Genomic DNA, 22202 nt, shown 5'->3' on the forward strand with positions numbered 1-22202 from the left:
ATGAAAATGACACGTGTGATTAGAGAGAGAAAATTGTTATTAGACCAGTCATTATGGGTTGCCTGGGCTCTTAAAATGGGCATCTCTTTCTTAAAAAAGAAAGAATATTTTGAAGGTTTCTAGAGACCAGAGACATTGGTAACTGCAGTGACATGAGCTAGTCTGCTGTCTCAGGGGATTGTAGTTACAGTGGTTGAATCAGCTTGGGCCTACCTTCTTTGGTAGATTCTATCCACAGTAACACAAAGAAGGAAGTTAACCCTTGGAATTTTTAGTAGAGTATTTAGAATTCAATCTTGTTTAGATTATTGTAATAGAACAGGAACTGTAGTCTCAGTTTTCTAAGAGGATAAAAGAGAGTCTAAATCAACAAACCAGGAATGGAGGTGGTTAGATACTTGAAAGTGACAAACAAGTATGTCTTAACAACAGCATGGTTGGACACTGCTCAGAGGAGATAACTTAAACATTGTCAGCCCCTTGGAGCAAAGGCCAGGTTTGAGTTTTCTTGAATTCTCATGATAGCCAACCTTGACTCCAAGCCATCTTATTGAGGGGATGGGTGTCAGTGTTAGTCTGGGAAGATTCAGAGCTTGTAGGAATGTGGTTATTTAGAAGCAAATGCTTTCCCCCAATCTATTTAACTGGTTAGTGTCCCAGAAAAAAGTGCTTGGCCAACTGCAAATGCTCAGCTTTCTCATTTTAAGACACGAGTTCAAAAATCTATCTCATAGAATTGCTAGAGGTTTAAGTAAGACCATTTATATGAAGTGTCTAACAATGTCAGATATTGAACCACACTACTTCTGCACTCAGAGATACTTCAGTAAGTGAATACCATGGACCTAACTTTGCACTGAATTTATGTGGATTATCTTATTTAATTTTTACAACAACTCTATCAAGATTCTTGAAGAAATCAAATGAAAGTGGGGGAATGTTTAATAGTAGTATATTTCTATGGAGTTGCAAACCACATGGAACTTGTTTCATGGAAGGACAAATGTGTGTGGGGGCAACTATGAATGAGAACCAGGAGGCATAGCTATTTTTGTAATTGTTAAGAGCTTTGTAAAGGAGGTCTGGAGAAAGCTACCCAGCCCAGCCTGTGAAAGGGCATTAGGGGTTTTATGGGCAGTAGCAAAGGTAGGCTAGAGATGGGTCTGTGAGGAAGGGAGGAGGGAAGCATCGTTCTACAACACTGTGAAGATATTAAGGGATGTTCAGGACTTCATAGAGAAGATATAGGGGGCATCTAGGGAAGAAAGCGTCTATGCAAGGGTTGAGGTAGGGCTGATAGAAGAGGTTCTGGTGCCTGAATGTTGATGCTTGGAAACAATCTATTCGGCTGGGACTTGAAAATTAAAGGTAGAAAAAGCAACGAGGCTCTTAGAAGACAGAGAATAAATACTCAGGCTTTTCTGATTGTGTGTATTTAGAGAAAAGGATGCCAAGATCCTTCATATATATATATATATATATATATATATATATATATATATATATATATATATATATATATATATATTATTCAGTTGAGGTAAAGACAAAGTAAAACACAGAAATTGTTAGTACACAGTTTGGCAAATTATCACAAAATGAACACACCCCATAACCACTACCCAGGTCAAGAAAGAGGACATTACTCTCTTCATTGATATTTACTACTCTCTTCATTGATATTTACTACTCGTAGTTCTCACAGGCTGAGTTTCTAAATGAATTTATGTCCTTTCCATGCAGACATTTAAACATGAATATGACCAGTTAAAACAATTTAGCCATAAAATGAGAAGAAAGTTTTAAAGAATCAGTCAGAGTAAACACTTTAAGCTCACAAAATTCTATAAAAATCTATATAATGCACAATTAACATATAATAAGAGATAATTTTATATTCCTCCCAAATCCACTGGAACAGAATATTAAAGTCCAAAGAGGAGCTCCCATTTTTACAATGGAACATGTTTCTTAAAGTGTTTCAGCATATATATTACTGTTGGCACTGTTTTAAGTACATCGTGTACTCAGCAAGTATTTGTCAATAATGATAATGGTGATATGTTGCCTTTTAATATTATTTATCATGTTCCCTCTAAAGCAATAACTTCTCCAAGAAATAATCTTCTAGTTCTTCTGAAGTTCCTGGCTGGAGCCTCATGAGAAAACATTTGATGGGTGTTAGTGATAATGTTTTATGCATCACTGAAATCATTTTTCTCTTTCCCTCTGTTATCCCCAGCCACACAGCTCTGGGTTTTGCAGATGTAGAAGAGGGGAAGAATAAGAGAAAAATGATGAAAAACAGAAATAAGAAGGGAAACTAATGTAGAATTAAAGAAAGTAAAAAGGGCCACGCCTTCTTTCATTCTGAGGATGTTGCTACTAAAAGCTCAGTCTAGTGATTAACCATGCCATACTAATGGAGTAGATTTAATTCTGTGTGTAATTATATTTTTGCCAGTCATAATTTGTGAGCTTCTCTATGGCAGCCACCAGTGGTGGGTGGCCACTAACATAGGAGGGAAAAAGCCATTTGCCAAAATGGAATGGTGATGAATACTTCCCTTGATATTTTACAGAACACGGAGTGCATGTGATATGTAAATTTGATGATTAATATCAATTGTAGCACATTTCTCTGTTTATGAATGTTAAAGCAGTCTTGTTTTATGAACACTCCAAATGATCCCCACAATGTTTTGAAGATATTAATGGTTTGTTTAAACTTGATTTTAAATTGTCAGCAACATTAGGAAGGAAGAAGGAATTTCTTTAACAAGAATGTGAATTTTATGTTTTGCTGTGTCTTTAGTAGCAGAAAGCTGATTTTATCACTTTGATATTTGGGTTAAAGTATTCATAGATCTACACTTTATTAGACCTTCTAGTTGTCCACATCAGCCAGGGGATTATAACTTAACAGCTTTACTTTTCAATGACAAAATGAGGTTATTTATTGCATGTTTTCAAATAGATATAGGCAATTTTAAAGAACTATGGGAACATGTCTAATGGCACAAATAAAACTAACACATAGTTTGGGCTAAGTAGCTACATGGCCTGAGGCTACTTTACCTTTGGTCCTTATAGTCAAGTCATAGTGAAAATATGGGGGGATTTATTTAACCTCTAGGAACTTTAGTTTTCTCATCTTCAAAAGTCAAGCTTCAGATTAGGTTATTGCAAGGACCAAAGGGGCTATGCTTGTGAAGCCCAGCACAATTCGTGCTTGACAGATAATTCTATCGAGGAAAGTATTCCTTTACAGTTTTTAATGCTGTGGTTCTGAAATGTACTTCAATTACACAGTTATTAAAACCCTGACATTCCTTGGAAGAAGGGAGGAAATTCCTCATGGACTCACCTGGCTCAGTTCTTCAAGGGAAGCCATGATCTTGGGATCACCAGGACTGGGACAAGGAGCAGGACCTAGAAGGGTGAGAAGGAAAGATAAGAGTGTGTTTAGGAGGCACTGAGGGAGACTGATTAACCCTCTTGTTGGCATATTTTCTCTTGCAGTTTTACCTCTATGAATGCAATCTAGAGTGACTGGAAATAGCCTGAATCTAGGCCATTTTTAAAGCCTGTACACTTCATCCTAAACTCAAAAACAACTTTCTACATTTTTTGACAAGAGTTTTCTCCAGTAATGGGACACAAACAGAATAGAGAATATCTTGTTTGTTTTAAATATGAAGACATTTAGTCCAGATAAATTAAGTAGGGGTATCTGGTACTTAACCAGATTTTCTGACCCATAGTTCCTTGATTGTTCTTCTATACTATTTTGTCTGAAATACTGAGTTGTATACATTCACATAATTTCTTCCTTCCCATTTAAAAGTTTTCTGAACCTCATTTTCTTAATAAAATAGGACTCTTAAAAATTATTTATTTTACGTGTATGGATGGGTGTTTTGTCTGTATGTATATCTGTGCACTACATGCATGTCTGGTGCCCATGGGTGCCAGACAAGTGTGCTGGGAAACCTGGGATTGGAGCTAATGGTTGTGTATGATTATGTGGGTGCTAAGAACTGAACTTGGGTCATCTAGAAAAACAGCCAGTGTTCTTAACTACTGACCTGCCTCTCCAGTCCCTAAAGTGTGACTCTTAATAATACCTTTATTGTGTTTGTGAGAAAGCAAAGGTAGATTACATGTATGTTCCATGCAGCAGTATCTATCAGATGTTCATGTCAGTAGTTGTAGCATTATGCTAGCTTCCTGGTATTGCTCTTATGTTGGTGCTTTTTCCAGCAGAATCCCATGTTTTGAAAGATTGTTGCATATCAATTACATCATTGATTAACTCTTGCTTTTTTTTTTTTAACCATTATCAAATACTGGCTGGAACTACAGCAACAGCAAGGAAGGTTGAGTTGGTTTGAATCCAGTGAAGTCAAGAAGTCTGGTGTCTAGATTACCAGTCTGTTTTCATCAAACTTAAGGTGCTCCCTGAGTTGACTTAGTGTCATCTAAAACACCTTACTGACCTCCAGCACTGTCTGTAGACTCTGGGAATAGCTGAACTCTTACTTTTTAGTGAATGAGCCAAACCTCATTATTATGATCTGAGTAAGCTGATGCTTTGTGTGTGATCTAATTCAGTTTTTGGTTGTTACATTTTTTCCATCACATCATGGGAAATTGGTGTGGCCCACAAGTAATCAAAATAAATTGGTTAAGAATGAAATAGAAGATGAATTATTAACAAACTACTAGGGGTTACTGGTTAATGGGCATACCAATCGTTTAGATACCACATTCTGATGTGTAATACACAAATTATGTAATTTACCCATTGTTGTCAGAGGCCAAGTCCAATTACAATTTACCCTTCAGCCATGCAATTTTATAGTATCAAAACGCAAAGGAAAATTTCTTAATATGCAGAGTTTCCTTAGTCTCTCACTTACTGCCAAATTTAACTGCTTCTGCTGCAAACTGTGGAGAATACTGAAAAAGACAGTCACATAAAGTCATCCTTTATTTCGCCAAAGTACGTTACATAGGAAGTAAGTTTCGAGTCTTTCAAATACTATTGGGCCAGGCTGAAATAATTTCATTGTAAAAGCATTTTCCTTCTCTTTGTGCAGGCTAAGTGCATATTTTGTGACCTTAGGAATAACTTTTCAAAGCTGTGTGAAGAATGTAGCAATACAATCTAATAAGAATTATGGCTCACAACTTGAATGATGTCAGTATTCTTTTAATCCTCCCAGACTAAAACGTTTCTCCTTCTAAATAGATTTCTTTTTTTTTTTTTGGTTTTTTCAAGACAAGGTTTCTCTGTGTAGCTTTGCGCCTTTCCTGGGACTCACTTGGTAGTCCAGGCTGGCCTCGAACTCACAGAGATCCGCCTGGCTCTGCCTCCCGAGTGCTGGGATTAAAGGCGTGCGCCACCACCGCCCGGCCTAAATAGATTTCTTAACTCTTTATTTCTAAGGAAATAAGGAGAGTTTTGTAATCTCATTGGCAAAGTAAGAGTTAAAGGAAGATAAAACTTTCCCTTATTGATGCTTGTGTATGTTATTAAGATGAATATATTTTAAAGGTTGTGCATTTTAGACAGTATTTTTATAACTATGTATTATTTTGTCAGTCTTTTTGTTTTGGTTAGCTTTTGTCCATTTGACACAAACCTGACATATCTGAGAAGAGGGAATCTCAATTGAGGAATCATCCCCATCTGATTGGCCTGTGGGCATGTCTATGGGGGCCTTTCCTTGACTGATATTTGATGTGGGAAGGCCCAGCTCACTGTGGGCAGTCTCTCTTCTGGGTCATAGGAGGTACAAGAAAGGTAGCCATAGTGAGCCTGGGAACAAGCCAGTGAGTGGTCTTCCTCCATGGGTCCTGCCTCTATTCCTACTTGAGCTCCTGCTGTGCCTTTCCTCAATGATGGACTGTGAGCAGGACCTGTAAGCCCCAAATCTCTTTCCTTCCCCAAGCTGGTTTTAGTCAGTGCTTTATCACAGCAACAGAAACCTAACTAAGACACTTTTCACACCTTGTTTAGTGTGAGAAGAGTTTTTGATTTCAGTTTTCTACCTGTGATCTTTTGCTTTCTTCTAGTCAGTGGTCACAAACTGGACCACCAGCCAGCATTACCTGGCTGGCAATTACGGGGCCCATTTGGAGGTCCTGACTGAGGAGTTCTTGGCATGGGTGTGAAAACTCAAATTTCTAACTGGTTCCCAGATGACGCAAGCAGTAGGTAAGTCATACCTTGATAATCACTGCCCTAAGCCATGTTACAATTTTTCGTCTTACAATTTAACTTGGTGAGCCATGCAGTCCTCTAAGGTGAAGCCAAAGGTCAACAAACTAGCTATCATTTGGCTCTTTCGCTAGACTTGTTACAAGCCAAAGTACTGCATATAGAAAAATCACAGTTTGATAAAGTGGTTCAGTGCTTGATGTTGACAGACGGAAGAATCTCTACGGGTAAGTGTGTGATTTTTTTCAGTGACATCACATTTGCCTGCAGAGATTTCTCAGTCTGCCACTGTGCAATTACATCTAGGGTGTAAAACAGTTATTCACTCTACAATGGCCCTTCTAGTCCTGTGAGACCCTAAAACTATATTTGTGAAAGATTTACATTAGATAGGAAGTAAGGGTTATAGGTGGGGTTCAAACAGAAGAGCAAGAGAGAAGCCATTATCTCTGTGTGTCTCCACAGAGAGGGCTGAGGTGACAGGAAAGAGCACCAGTCTCGCCTGTAAATGATGCTCTCACCATACCGCATGCTTCACAGCCCTTGAGTTTCTTGAAGTTTCAGACAGTCTGTGTGTTAGAACTTGCCATTGGGTTTCTTCACACCTTTCTTAGTTTATAGATATACCTAAGAAATCACAAGGAGAGTGCAGCAGGAGATATGCTTGTCAGCTTTGTTTTCCCTGTCTCCCTTTTTACTTAGTAATGCCTTATAAATCACATCACCTGCAGCCAATTTTTAAAGAGTTGAAACAATGCACGATGTGAAGTATTTACTCTAGGAGTACAGCCCAATTTGTGAATATCAAAATATTAACTCTGAAATGCTGGTAGTTTTTGTTCATGGAACTATTTCTTCTCTATTAACTATTTCATTGTTTTATCAGAACAGAAATTTAGAATATTTTGTTCCTGCTGTATCCCAGCAGACAGAATAGTTCCAGTCTATAGAAAGTGTTAATAAGTATTTACTACTGACTGTTCATTGATCCACTGAAGTGTTTTATTTCAAATATCTACTATTTAAAAGAGTCACGTATATGAGTATATATGTTTATATGTATATACATCTATAAAGTCACATTTATTAATATCAGAGTGAACATATTTAATTTCAGATTAGAGAAAATTAAAATATAAAATAAATGTTTTTATATATTTAGTCATAATTTAATCATAAATTAAAGTATGATATAATGGAGAATTTGGGTAATATTTGGTTTAGAGGCAAAATTAATAATCTTCAAAACTCCAGTGATATTATGCCTTCCAAACATATAATTGTATCTTAGATTTTTTTAAACTACTGGGTTCTATCCAAATTTATGCAATAGTGATTCACAAAATTGGATTTGATTGTGTTTACATAACACAGTATCTTGATTATCTACAAATCTACTCTGTACACATCCTTGAGCCTCAGGATGATTTTAAAAGCATCCTCTTAATTGTATTCTGGCTTTTTCAAATAAACCATAAATACAGACTTAACATCAAATCTCTCATAAGTGTTCAGAGGATGTAACAGGTGGCCTGATGTGATGTGAGTGCAGCTGAAGTCATGTGTTGAAATAATTGGGGCCTGGAAAGATAGAAAACATCTGGGCTCTAAGGGAGAACCATTCTATCAGAGAGGGGGGGAGGGAGGGAAGAAGGAAGGGAGAGAGAGAGAGAGAAGAGAGGAAGGGAGGAGAGACAGAGACAGAGAGGGAGACAGAGAGACAGAGAACATATGTAAGCATTACAATCTTTTGGGTTATGTACAAAAAAAGGCAGGGGTGGGGCTTGTGTTTCAAACTCTGTGAACAGTTTGTTCCTCTAATCTCTAAAGATGGGGACCAGGACACCCCAGTTATGACTTCTGCAGCTATCTGCACTCCCAAAGCTTGCGTTTGGTCTTACATGTGCTTGTGGGCTGTGGTTTGACATGTACTTGTCCTCTTAAGGGAAAATTGAGTTTGGAATCGCAGTTGTCATATTTCCTGTTGTTGCTCTCCTGCTTGTTATTATGTTCCTGACTTTTGTTTTCTTGCACCAATTTGGTTTTATGGATTCATGTGAAGGCATGGCTGGGCCAAAGCTTTGGGGTGAGCCTCATAATTTTTGTTGCCTATATTCCTACACTAGTTAGAAATACCCCTCTATAAATGCACATATTTGCTATATAAGCATTATCTGCCATTAACACATCAGTACAGATGCACTCATAAGACTATCCCAATCACAAACTAAAGGGCTGAGAAGAGGAATGCTTTACTGTGCTTTTTGAACTCTCACAGCAAGATCTACTCAGTAATTCTCAAGCCTGGCTGGGAATCAGAAATGTGTTGGATTATGAAACATTTTAAAGCTCCAATGAAGATATCTTGAACCCAAATTTCTAAGATGAGGATTTGAGAATTCTCTTAAAAATTATCTACTAGGACAGTTTTACATTAAGAGTAACATTGAACAGGAGGTTCAAAGAGTTTCTGTGTGCTTCCTCTGCATATGCACAGCCTCCCCACTACTGACATTCCACCCCTGTGGTGCATCCTCACAATGGATGAGCCTCTACAGACATGTGGACATTACTTCAAAGCCAGGGCTTTCACTAGGGCTCACCTTTGGGTTTCATGCAGGAGTTTTATAGTATGATGCATGTCTAACAGTACCATACAGAATTTACAGAAACTCCCACCGCTCTAAAATGGGCTGTGCTCTGCTTACTCCTCTCCTCTAACTCCTGGTCCTCACTGATCTTTCTACCATCTCCACCTTTCTTGCCTTTCCTGGGTCTTATTGTTGGAATCATATAGTAGTATGTTGTCTTTCCATATTTGCTTCTTCACATAATAATACATAATAATAATAATAATAATAATAATAATAATAATAATAATAATAATAATAAATACTCAGTTTCTTCCGTGTCTTCACAGGTTGATAACTCACCAAATATCAGAGTTTATTTGTTCATTTCCTGAAAGCCATCTTGAATGCTTGTCAGTTCTGTGATTATGGTTAGAGGTAGTATGAACATTTGAGTTTGAGTTTTTGTGTGGACACAGTGCCACCTTCTCTGGGTAAATATCCAGGAGTCTGATTTATGTGTTACATAGTGACCCTATGTGTAGCATCGAAAGACCCTGGTGCATTCTCTTCTAAGCAGTGGTACCAACAATGAATGAGCTATGCCATTGTTCCAAATCCTCACCAGCATTTGGTGTTACCAGTGTTTTGGAGTCTGGCCATTCTAATACCAATACAGTGGTATCCCATTGTTCTAGTTTATGAGTCCCCAATGACATATGATGTTGAATAGTTTTCATGTCTGCTTCACGCATTTTCTTTAATAAAATGCTGACTTAGGTTTTTCTCTCTGCTTTTTAGTGATGTCCATTTTCTCGCTGAGTTTTAAGAGTTCTTTTGTATATTTTGGGTAATACTGCTCTATCATGTGTAGCTTTAAATTTTTGTTCTAGTCTGTCTTACCTCTTCAGTCTCTTGACATTACATTTTGAAGAGCAGAGTTTTAAGTTTTTAATGAAGTCCTGTTTATCACTTCTTCCATGGGTCATGATTAGATCTAAAACAGAAGGACATCTAGGTTTTATGTTGTTTTCCTCTAGAAATTTTTACAGTTTTTCATTCTATATTAGGTCTATAAACTGTTTTGAGTTAATTATTAATTCTCATGAAGATTGAAAGATCTGTGTCTAGACTCTTGTTTTACACATAGATGTCCAACTTTCTCAGCACTGTGTTGGAAAAGGCAGTCTTCTCCGCTGTGTAACATGTACTGATTTGTCACCGTTTGCTGTGTGTATGTGCGTTTCTGTTGTTTGACTGGCCTGTCTACTCCCCCCAATAGAGCTTTGTCTTGTTTAGTGCAGCTCTCTTGAGTTTGACTACTGACAGTCTCCTCTGACACTGAATTGTTATTGTAGATCCTTTGCCTTTTATAAACACTTTAGAATCAGTTTGTCTTCACTCACAAAGTTTTGACTATACAGGTCAAGTAAGGAAGAGGCAACACCTTGAAAATGTGAAATCTGTATATTCATGAACAAGAAGCCTCACTCCATTTCGTTAGCTGCTATCTTTCATCAGAATTTTGTACTTTTTTTCATACAGAACTTGCAACTTTTTGTTAAATTTATAGCTAAACATTTCATTGGGAGAGTTCTTATGTTTATGGTAGTAGGTTTTAAATTACAAATTCCACTGTCTATTGATGATTAACCTGCTGATTATTCCCTGCAACTATTCAATAGTTGCTTATTAGTACCAGAAGTTCCTATGACTCTTTCAGGCTACCTACTTAGATGTTCCTGTTGTCACAAAGTAAACCATTTTACTTCTATCTTGAAAATTTGTACACTTTCCCTCTCGTTTTCTTGTTTTATTACATTGCTACGATTTTTAGTACAATGTTGAAAAGCAGTGCTGACAGGATATTCTTATTTCTTGATCTTAGTGGTCATACTCCAAGCTTTTCCTCATTAAAGATGATGCTAACTTGAAGCATTTTGTAGATGTTCCTTATAAAGCTAATAAAATTCTACTCTTTCTAGTCTAGACAGTTTACCTGGAATGAAATGTTGGATATTGCTAAATACTATTTTGTATCTCCTGATATAATCATGACTGTTTTTCCTCCTAATTTTTCAAATGTTCCTTATGGCCCAGAAGGTGTTATATTGGTAAATGCTGCATGCAAGGCTGATAAGTATGTTTAGTCTGTTACTTTTGAATGAAATTTCTATTGATGTCCCCTATTGATAATGTTGTCAAGTTCAACTCTGTCCTTAAGATTTTCTGAATGCTGGTTCTGCTCGTTTCTGACAAAGGAGCGTGAAGGTCCACAGCTGAATCTATTTCCCCTTGCAGGCTTATAAGCTTTTCCTGTGCATATCTGGTCCTCTGTTGTTGGACATATCCGTGTTAACTATTGTATATCCTTCCACAGGGCATTATGTCATATCTCTTCTCAAGCTGTAACTTCTACTGCTGTGAAGATTGGTCTTTTCCCAACCATTTGTGTTCTCTTTTAATTTGTGTTCTCATGGCATATCCCTTGCCATAACTTCACTTTTTATCTGTTTATCTTGAAGTTTAAAGGACGTACTTATAGACAGAAATAGTTGGCCACTTCTACCTACTCTCCACAATTCTTGCCATTTAACTGGTGTGCACAGACCATTGGTAGTTAGAGCGGTCACTGCTCCAGCTGGCTTGGGGCCACCACATTTCTTCTTTCCTGCTGTTGTCCCTGTGCTTCCCTGTTGTTGTTGTTTATATATTTATAAACAATTAAATATTTTATTTGGCTCAGTTTTCTCTTCTTTCTTAGCATGTCAATTTTACTTTTTTTTAAAAAATAAATGCTGTTCTTGATAGTCACTTAGACTTGCATTGTACATATACAATTATAATTGACCCGAGTTCACTTCACAATATACTTCCTGAGTTGTGCAAGTGCTTTGTGATAACAAATATCCCCAGTTCCTCTCTTATACCACTTATATTATTGCTTTATTCGTTTCACTTATCTAAATACACACACACACATATATTTATGTATACAAAACAACAATGTTTTGAATACACATTGAATACATTATTGCTAATATTTTTTAACAAATTTAAGAATAGAAAAAAATAAAATTTTAATTTACCATCACATATTCATTCTCTGAAGCTCTTTCTATCTTGGTATAGATATGAGTTTCTGACCTATAGCATATCTCATATCCTCTCTGAAGAACTCTGTTTCTTACTTGCCAGACAGTTTGACTAGCAAGAAATTCAGTTTTTGAGAAAGCCTTTATTTCTCCTTTACTTGTGAAAGCACAGTTCTGTATGACACACAATTCTAGGTTAGACTTTCTTTTCTCTCAACAATTTCTATATTTTGTACCAGCAACTTCTCACTTGGATGACTTTTGTCTGTTATTGCTTTTGCTATTCTGGAGGTAGGTGTGGCCCTGCTGTGACTTGATCTGCCTGGAGTTTTGAAGCCTCTCACTGCTCACCTTGTTGCTCTGGCCATTGGAATCTGGGCTTTCCAACCCAGCTAGGCAGGTGAAAGAAGTTCATGACCCAGGAAATTTCTACTCTATCAGCTGAGTCTCTGGTCATCCTTCAGTTTTTCCAGTTTGGGGACGGTGGTCTTCTCTGTGACCTCAGACCTTGACCTCAGATTGCATATAAGAAGTGTTGCTATTTCTGTGTGCTCAGCTTTTTTACTTGTGAGGGCAGAGTGATGACTTCTGAATTAAAAATGCCCATGTTCTAATAAATGCATATTGAATGACCAAAAAAAAAATAAAAATAAAAAATAAAAATGCCCATGTTGACGTTGAAGTTTACACGTTCCTACCTTTTTTTGGAACAAGTATGGTATTGGAATAGCTTTTACTGCTTATTGGCTTTTAAATTCTTATTTAAAAGAAAACCTATGTACTTAATACATATACATAAATCTACATAAAATACATTATATATTTTTAAATTAGATATTAATTATATCTATATTATTAAATCTATATAAGTCTATAAAAATATAAATCTGAGAAGTGGGGATTTCTGCTGTGTGTAGGTGAGGACGTGACCCATGGCTTTGATCTCTCAACTCCGTTCCTTAATGGAGACCCCAACCTAAGTCTGTAGAGAGCCCTCATTTGCCAACAACACTGGTCTTTCCTACTTGGGGAGTCACCAGTGATTTTAACATCTTTTTAGGGGTGCTATGGAAAAGCTCTTGGCGTCTGAAGAGTGAGGGGCAGGTCTCGCAGTGGCCACTCCAGGGAGACAGCTCCCATTCCCGCAGGGGCTTCAGATACCTGCCCTGCAGTTGACACTGCGCAGGATTATGCAACTCAAACTAGGAAGAAACCTGTTTGCTAAGCAAAAAAGACCATTTTTTTCCTACTTGTCTCCTTTAAATGATTCTGCACGGGCAGGGTGTATTTTGTTAACCCGGCATAAGGGGATGTTTTAAAGGTGGAGAATTGCCCTGGTGATGAACAAATACGAGAAATAAACTTCTAGTGGGGCTGGGTTGCCTGCTGACTGTGATTTCCTGATGACCTATAACAATGGTTATTCAGTAACAGCTGGTGCGTGTCTCCCTCGGACAAAGCCACTGGGAAGAGCAGGCTTTCTGATTGGTGAACCAGAACCGTTTCCTTAGTAACCATTAACTAGCACGTGTTTTATTGTTTCCAACTGCTTTTCCTAGGGTATTTGCAGGTGGTTGGAGATGCTTTTTTAAAGAGGGGTCATAACCTCATGAACTTTCAGATGTTTCAACAAATTGGGGAACAAAACGTTTTTTTTTTCTTTTTAAATATAGTAAGTAAATTTTATAACAGCATTTTCAAGACACATGCGGCCCAACAGTTTTTCTTTTTTGTGGCCATAATTTTCCAGATGTTCTCAATTTTAAAGCCGTTTAAATTTGTTTCATTTTAAAATTGTGACCTATAGGAAGGTAATATTAGTCAGCTGCATGGTCTGAGAATATTATTATTATTATTATTATTATTATTATTATTATTATTATTTTAGGGAGGGCATGCTCTGAGTGTATGCTTTGGCATGAAATGTGAGATAAACCATAAAACGCGAGCATATTTTTTTTTTCAGGCTTGTAAAGGTTTGAATATTTTTCTTCTTCATCAACCAGTGATTTTTTCCTTGACTGCTAGTTTCTGTACTCATTAAGAATGTTCTAGAAAATTCATAATGTTGCTGTGAACAAAAAGACTAAATAAGACTCAATTACAAGAATTTCCTCCAACGTTTATTTGACTTGTTTCACAAAGGACTGCTTGATTTCCTGATGGATAGCTCCCTCTTCTGTTTGGTTTGCAGAATTGGATCTTTTGAAAAAAACACCTTGGCAGATAATCGTCACTGAATTCTCTATTTTGGCTGAAGCTGAATTGCTATTTGCTGAACAGCAAATTTGTAAGTTGGAATCGAGAAAGCAAGGATGCGTCCATGTAATGATCTGGTTTAAAATAAAATCACCATCCTTCCATAAATGGTGGTAAATAAAACTAACACATTATTTTAATATTGAACTTATCTGCAGACATATTTGAAAAAATGTGAAGACCTGATTAGTCACTGTCTGGCTCTGTTTGAAGCACCTGGACTTGCATCGGATAATCAATGCCATGTGATCTGCATGACATTCAAAGGATTCTGCAGTTTATCGAGTGGTTGGGATTAGAGGCCTGCACTACCAAGCCTAGCCAGTTTTTGCTTATACAAAGTGATAGGAATAAGAGTGTTTGTCTGTAAGAATGTAAACCAGTGATGTGTTTTGTACAGAGCCCAGCAGGAAGTAAGCAGGCATTGAGCCCGAGCTGTTTTACCGCTGTAATATTTTGCTTTTCCTCCCCCAGTGTAAACTGTGGTCCTAATTTGCTCTGCAGCATACAAGAGTCACATTCTAAACATTTAAAGGTTTTGCATTTATCATCATAGCGGTATTATTCGTTACAGCTAAAAGGTTGAAGCATCCATCATGTATGTATACTAACAGATGATAGACAAGCCAAAAAGTGCTAATACACTGTGGGTGTGTACTGAGCTTAGCAAAGAAGACAATTTCAACATACACTATGTGGGTGAAATAAGTCAATTATCAAAGACAAGTACTGTATGGTCCATTTGTAGGCATCCCTGGAATAAAGGACACTGTCTTCCAGGAGTGGGAAGGATCTAGGAAGGCAGAGCTGTTTAATAGGTATAGAGTTTCAGTTATGCAAGATGAGGAATAGTTCTGGAGGTTGGGTGTATAACAAGGGGTCAGTGATGGTGATGATAAATTCTATGTGTGTGTTGCTCAAGTTAACAACAACAACAACACTCCCCCAAAACGGAAGGGCTCTGTGAAATTAGAGCATATTTGTTATGTTAATTAGCCTTGGACATTTTGACTCACATGTCCCAGAGTTCTGGATGAGAACCAAGAATGTTCTGGTGTGTGGCTGAGTACACTGTTCAAGTGTTGTACCTGCTCTTCCCTTCGGGGCTGCTGCCTTCCTGCCGGGTGTGGACTTTGTTCTCTGGGCTGTATAGCCTATGGACTTGGATGGAATTTCAGAAGTGCATTTTCCACATAGTCACAATGAAGAAACCCTCAGAAAGGCAAGTATGTGGAAAATAAATTTGATTCAGCAAGTTTACCACTGAAAAATCTTCCTTGGGGGTGGTGCTAGGAAAGGTGGAGGAGGCAGGGGAGGTGGTGGAGGCAGGGGAGGTGGAGGAGGCAGGGGGAGGGGGTGGAGGGAGGGGAGGTGGATGAGGCAGGGGAGGTGGTGGAGGGAGGCAGGGGAGGTGGTGGAGGGAGGGGAGGTGGAGGAGGCAGGGGAGGTGGTGGAGGGAGGCAGGGGAGGTGGTGGAGGAGGCAGGGGAGGTGGTGGAGGGAGGGGAGGTGGAGGAGGCAGGGGAGGTGGTGGAGGCAGGGGAGGTGGTGGAGGGAGGCAGGGGAGGTGGTGGAGGGAGGCAGGGGAGGTGGTGGAGGCAGGGGAGGTGGTGGAAGAGGCAGGGGAGGTGGTGGAGGGAGGCAGGGGAGGTGGTGGAGGTGGTGGTTACAAAGAAGCTTAGTAAGCACATGGTTGAATAAAGCAACCAAAGAGGCAGAGTCACGGAAAGAGAGAAAACCCAAGCTGTCTAATGCTTTTTCATTCCAGCTTCTGTTCAAGATGTTGTATATGAGCTGGTCAAAGGTGGAGCTTAAGAACAGCAGAGAATGGTCATTCTAAATTCTGAGCTGATAATGTATCATAAAGAGACCCAGTTAAAAGCTGGTTTACTTCAGTTCAGGAATTCATTTTATCTTTTATTTAATACTTAATATCCCCTTTGAGTACAATATTTACTGAATATCTGCCATCTGGTGGATATCCCATATTGAAGAGGGAAACACTAAATTAGGCTTTAAAAGTTCTTCCTTTGTATTTCAGTTTAAAATTTTCTAGCATTTACTTTTAAAAATGTATTTGAAAATGAGAAACTTTCTATTTTGTGCTCAAAGTAATTAAGCACACTGAGAATCCTAACTTCTAATCATTTCTCCAAATAACATTTTAAAATCATGGGCTAAACATTTGCAGAGGAAATGTTCCAGCTCTGTTAGGAGAATGTCATCTTTTCAGACATGCTACCTGGAAACAATCACAACTGTAAGAGCTGGAATTGTTCAGGCCAGCATCAAAGGAGAGAGGTAAAGCCACCCTCCTGTCACCCTATCAAAAGCAGCAACTAGAATGCTTAATAATGATGTGGGGTGAAATTCTGCCTGGTCATTTTTGAAAATTGGGCTTTAATATTTTACTAGTAATTTTTTTTGTCCTTTTGAAATAGTAGTGGGTTTTGCTTTAATTACTACAAGCATAAAGTAAAACAAACGTTGAAAATATAATTATCAGCTTATGCAAGAGTGCCACCTCACCTTTAATTTCTGTATAAAAATGCCTGGGCTTATAAATCCATCAGTAAGTTTTTTAAAATATAATCTCAGAAGAGCAACAACAATCTTGAAATCACAAAGCACAGATAAAAGAAAATAGAGGACTTACCAAAGAATACAGTTGCTAAGAGTGTCTGATAAAAGGCACATTTTGATGACATGTCCAGTTGTTCTGTTTGTCAGCATCAGGTTCTTTCTGTGAGCATTTGAAAGTCTTAGACACAGGTGAAACAAAAAGGGTGTGTGTTAATGTTTAGAGTTAGGGGAGGGGAATAAGAGGTCCTGGCAGCACATCTAAACACAAGGGTACTCTAGTAGAACCATTTCTCTTTTCACTATTAATATTTCTAGAAGGGTCAGCGTCCACCACCCTAAGGATTCTTAACCACCCTTTTTAGAGATAGACATTATTAAGTGCACTTTAAACAGCTTTACATTTAGCCATTCAGTAAAAGGAAACCCTTGGCGGATTTTGAATTCTTTTCAAGTCACTGAAACTTCGGGAGAAACTAAAGAGAGAAAAGACCAGATCACAGCCTACCTCTTTCAGCCCCTGAGAATTCCCTTTCCAAGTGTTTCTTAAATAGCGAGGCTACGTAAGAACTCTTACTCCTCCTGCTTGGAAGTTACTAGATCAGCAGAAAAGACCGACAATAATGCACGTGAAGTCTGAGTTTTGTATAGGAAACAGACAGGCAGTCTATACTTGGTTATTCAATTGATAGACAGCCATGTTGACAGCCCTAACCTTGGAAACCACAGGCCCTGCTGAGCTCAGCAGGGGTCAAACGCTGAGTGCCATCTGTCAAAGCTTTATTCTCCCTCCTTATCCACTTTACCATAAGATGCTAAGGAGAGCCCTGAACAAAGTCACTAACTACAGTTAAACTTGTGAGCACTGTTGCATGGATGTTGGGGTAAAGATTTTACTCTCGGAATCTGCTAAACTTAAATGAACCGAATTGGTTAACAGTGCAGGTTGAGGAACTTCACAATCATGATCCTTTGCCAACTCTGCAGTAAAATAAAGGATTTGAAAAGTTTTGTTTTTAACATGTGCAAAAATGAAATTCCTTCTTTCCAAAAGGTAGAGAAAATTCTGATGAGTTAAATGATTCATAGAAGAAATCTTGTTCAAAGGGCACATTCTCCCTCTCACTAGCAAAGTCAATTTAAAAAACTGAACAGGCTTTTATCTTAAAATCAATTAAATCAAGTGTGGCATTTTTTATGCTGCTCCTGTGTGGAGGTGTTGTAGAAACTGAAGGAGAGAGACAGGGCATTCTTTTCCCCCAAAGGTGCCACAAGTGTGCTTGGTCATTGAGGGGCAATTTTATTTTGGATTGCCTTGCTTTTGTATCTGTAGTGAGTAATTCTTGATGTTCTTAAAGTTCTTAAATGCAAAATACCACTTTAGTACAAATAATTCTTTCAGAACTTTAGATAACATTCCTATAATACAGAATAATAAAATAATAGAAATTTAGAATTTAAAAGTTAAGAAATGGAAGTCTCTTTTGTAGAGTTATGCCAAAGTTTAATTCTCAATTATTCTTGAAATAGTAATAGATATTTTCATCAACTTGACAATTGTCCCAAATGCTGAAAGCATATATAAGATACTGGATGCTGTGAGAAATATATTACCCATAGTATGTAATATACTATATTATAGCAAATAATATTTGATGGTTAATCCCATTGTCAAGAAGACATTGTGAATAACTTTTAAACTAATATAATTGGGTTTACTCAAATCTGTTTTATATTTTTCTGAATGTGATGTTTTACAAAATTCTTATATATAAGTACTTGAAAATGTGCATGCAAACTATTTTTTAATAAATTATGTATCAAAACACTGATTTTGTTATTTATGGTGACATTTGAGGTGACAGTACTGGCTAACAAGTTTGTTTCTACTGTTATAAGCAAGGCTGTCTGTGTCAACTTTGTAAGACACTAGCTGTGTACATGCATACAAGGCAGTTGGAAGAAATCTGAGTAGGTAATATTTGAGCTGGGTCTTTCCTCCTACACAGTCTGACCTTTCTCAGGAAGCTGCTGTTGCTGGTAAGCAGAGGCCTCACTGTGAGCACCACCTCCCCCAGCCTGTTAATGCCTGCAGTCCTTTCTCTTGGGGTCAGGATACAACTTCCACCACATGGAGGGGAAAGATTCAAAGGCAAATGCCCTGGGGAGAGAGGGCGCTTACACTTAAGTGACTCTAGCTGACAGTCATTCATTTGAAGATACCACTCATGTGCCCTTCTTTAAGGCAGGCAGCTTTGCAGGGTGCCACTCTGGAAGAACTGTCACCCTCAGGAAGCTATGGAGAGATGCCCTGCCCCCACTGCTCTGGGTAGTTTCTATCTTTCTTTGTAAACTGTATGCAGAACTATATAGATGTGAGACCCAATATTTGGTCTGAGAAACCAACAAGATGCACATTATTTCAAGAAGGATGAATGTTGCAGACTCTAGTTTATTACTGACCTTGGAGAATTTAGTGAACAATGCTTCAAAGGCTTCAGCACCGAGTGAGGGTTCAGCAGGTGTCCAACCTACTCCTATCTATGGAGTTTTGAGCCAGATTGTGACTTACATGACTCTTTCAGGTCTCATGATCACTGTATTTGTCTTCCTTCTCTTTTCATAACATTTATTTTCTTTGAGAGAAATAATAAAACAATTTGGTAACTACTGAAAGTTGGAAAACAGTCACCTGTACCCATTTATCTGAATATAGAACATTAATAGGTTTATATATATTTTCTACCTTTTTGAAGAAATGTACCTAATTTTATAACTTGCTTTTACTTTTAGCATTAAACCAAAATTTTAATGTCACTGCCAAGTCTGGGAGATTATACTGTTAGTGAATAACTGTTCCATAATTTAATTTGTCATATAGGATGGGTAACAAATAACCATGTTATTACATATGACATTTTGTGAGCATATCTCCTTACATTTTCTAATGCTTGAATAGATTACTTTAAAACTTGTATAATATTAGTATTTGCTACTTGATGCTAAATCATGACTTTGCTTTTCTATTTTATGAAAATGATTTTTATAGTGGCCATAGTATGAAGCTTCTAGTCTGTTGTTTTGAAAGTGTGATTTGGCCGGGTGGTGGTGGCGCACGCCTTTAATCCCAGCACTCGGGAGGCAGAGCCAGGCGGATCTCTGTGTGTTCAAGGCCAGCCTGGACTACCAAGTGAGTTCCAGGAAAGGCGCAAAGCTACACAGAGAAACCCTGTCTCGAAAAACCAAAAAAAAAAAAAAAAAAAAAAAAAGAAAGTGTGATTTGGTCAAAGTTATGGTAATAAGTAATGGCAGAACCAAGACTCAAAGTCTTTCTCCTTTGCAAGTGACGGCAATGGAAAATAATTCTCAGGATCTAGGTGTGGAAGAGTCAGTGCTCTCTGAAGGCACCGGCTGAGTCAGGAACAAGGCAGGAATCTTGGAATCAGTGAGTTCTGCGTGAAAGTCCTGCCACCACTAGCCATGTACTCTTGGACCTTGGTCTTTTCAACCATAGCATTGATCTGATGGTGCTTGCCCATATTGGGGAACTGGTGGCTTAGAGAATCACTTAGTACTCCGGTTCCACATACAGAGGAGAACAGCTTATTCTCTGTTCACTCTAAGAAGCTGTGGTGTAGTGTTTCTCAGACTTGGCTACATAGGAATCATCTGAGACATCTGTTAAAGTCTTTTCAGAGGCTTGGGTGAGCCTTGGATGTTGCATTTCTAACTCTCAGATAACACAGCTGCTGCTGCTGCTGCTGATGATGATGATGATCCACATGAGAAGCAGTCACTCCAAGGAGCAGAGCCCATTCATCTACATAGGTGAAACCAACCTTGCAGAGAGCACCAGACTGGTAGGACAGTTCTAAGATATGGATAGAAGGTGAGGATAAGTAGTCAGCCAGATGGTGGTGTCTCCCCTGCTAGAGCATGTGATTGTTCTGACTTGTTTGTGGAGGAAGCATTAGCTTACCTATTTCCTCTTTGATTATAGAAATCTCATGAACCTAGGAATATCTCTCTTTCCAAGATGTGGCAGGATTGTAAAGCAGCAAGATGGAATGATGGGGCAGCCTAGAAAACTCCTAGCTTCTTTATTATCATTTCCCCTATCTGAGTACAAATATGAGTAACCATTTCCATTCTTGTTTTATTTGGTTGGGGAGTCAGCTCTAGCCCCTTAAAAGCTGAGAAGTTTGCCAGCAGCACATTCAAAGCCACAGTGCATCATTACAAATCTTTCCAAACATCTGTTGCATGAAAAGAAGCAAGACCCTGTGGTGTCTGAGGGCAGCAGGGCAGTGTGGAAGAGGGATGTCTGCAGAGACCCTTCCCCTGCAGGCAGGCAGCCAGGAGGCTCTCGCACCTGTTCTTACACATTCCTGCTGGCTTCTGTTGTTTTCAGTTGCTGTGAAAGGTGTCCCAGGAGAGGACTGGGACAGGCCTTGTCAGGGAACAAGAAAAGCTGGGTGTGTGGCGGTTGTCATCAACAAGTGTGGGGACTCTCACTCTCCTGTCACATCAAAGGCAGATTAATGTCAGAGTAGATCCTTTGACTTTAGGTACTGTGGCAAAGAACAGTCTTTTGTAAGCCCAGGTGACATAGTCTAGTTTTGTTTTATTTATTTTTTTACTCAAGTTCCATGAGCAGGACAGGAGGTTGGTGCACAGGCATCCATCTGCATCTGTGGAGTTTATTGTGTAGAGAACCGAGTGGCACCTTTTCAAGTAGACTTGGAGGTAGGGAGCAGAGGAAAAGCAATGGGGCTTGCATGAGATGCATGCCTTCTTGAAAACAAGACTAGCTGTTGAGGGAAGAGTGGAGGGAAAGTGTAACAAGCATATCTTTAACTTTTCTCCGAAGATCTCCTTAATATACGCCCACATGCTTTTACTTCAACTTAATAATACCAGTGGCTCTGTCTTTGTGACTTCACAAGCCTACAACTTAGGATATGTGAACAAATTTTCACAGGAGAAAGACCTGGGCTTTCAACCTTTAAATTTTGTTTTATCATATGCAGCAAATAATGAGATTCTTTCGTTTTTACTTAAAAGTTTTTATTCTAGTTCCTCAATCATCAATTTATAACTCAGAAGACAGTTTTCTAAAATACAGAGAACTGCTTATTAGAGGGTATTTGGCTAGCAGATCATATGTGATTAGAAGAGAGATAGTGAAGTATGCATTTTCAAAAAAAAATCTGTAATTACAATGTCTACAATTAAAATTGACTGTCTTTTTTTTTTTTTCAACTCAAATTGCCCCTTTATCCTAATAGTCTTGGAGAACAATGAAGTCAAGGACTGGATTTCAGAATAAAATTATCTAAAACACAATCACCAAGTCAGAGATCCTGAATTTTCTTCCCCCGACCCCCAGAAGGGTTTCACTGTGTAGCTTTGCGCCTGTCCTGGAACTTACTCTGTAGCTCAGGCTAGCCTCGGATCACAGAGATCTGCCTGC

The 22202-nt window shown here is 38.4% G+C and overlaps 1 long non-coding RNA gene across 3 annotated transcripts in view; it reads left to right on the plus strand.

Annotated features, from left to right (window-relative positions):
- Window positions 1-318: 318 nt before the first annotated feature.
- The window catches only part of LOC131920560 (uncharacterized), a 31646-nt gene continuing 9762 nt past the window's right edge, over window positions 319-22202 (plus strand). Inside the window, exons 1-3 of one of the 3 annotated variants that reach the window (XR_009381705.1) lie at window positions 319-496; window positions 14086-14181; window positions 20467-20618. This is a non-coding gene — a long non-coding RNA (uncharacterized LOC131920560). The remainder of the gene's footprint in view (window positions 497-14085; window positions 14182-20466; window positions 20619-22202) is intronic. The other 2 variants (XR_009381703.1, XR_009381704.1) reach the window with 2 other exon arrangements.

Source organism: Peromyscus eremicus, chromosome 10, assembly GCF_949786415.1.
Source record: "Peromyscus eremicus chromosome 10, PerEre_H2_v1, whole genome shotgun sequence".
In the NCBI taxonomy this organism is placed as follows: domain Eukaryota; kingdom Metazoa; phylum Chordata; class Mammalia; order Rodentia; family Cricetidae; genus Peromyscus; species Peromyscus eremicus.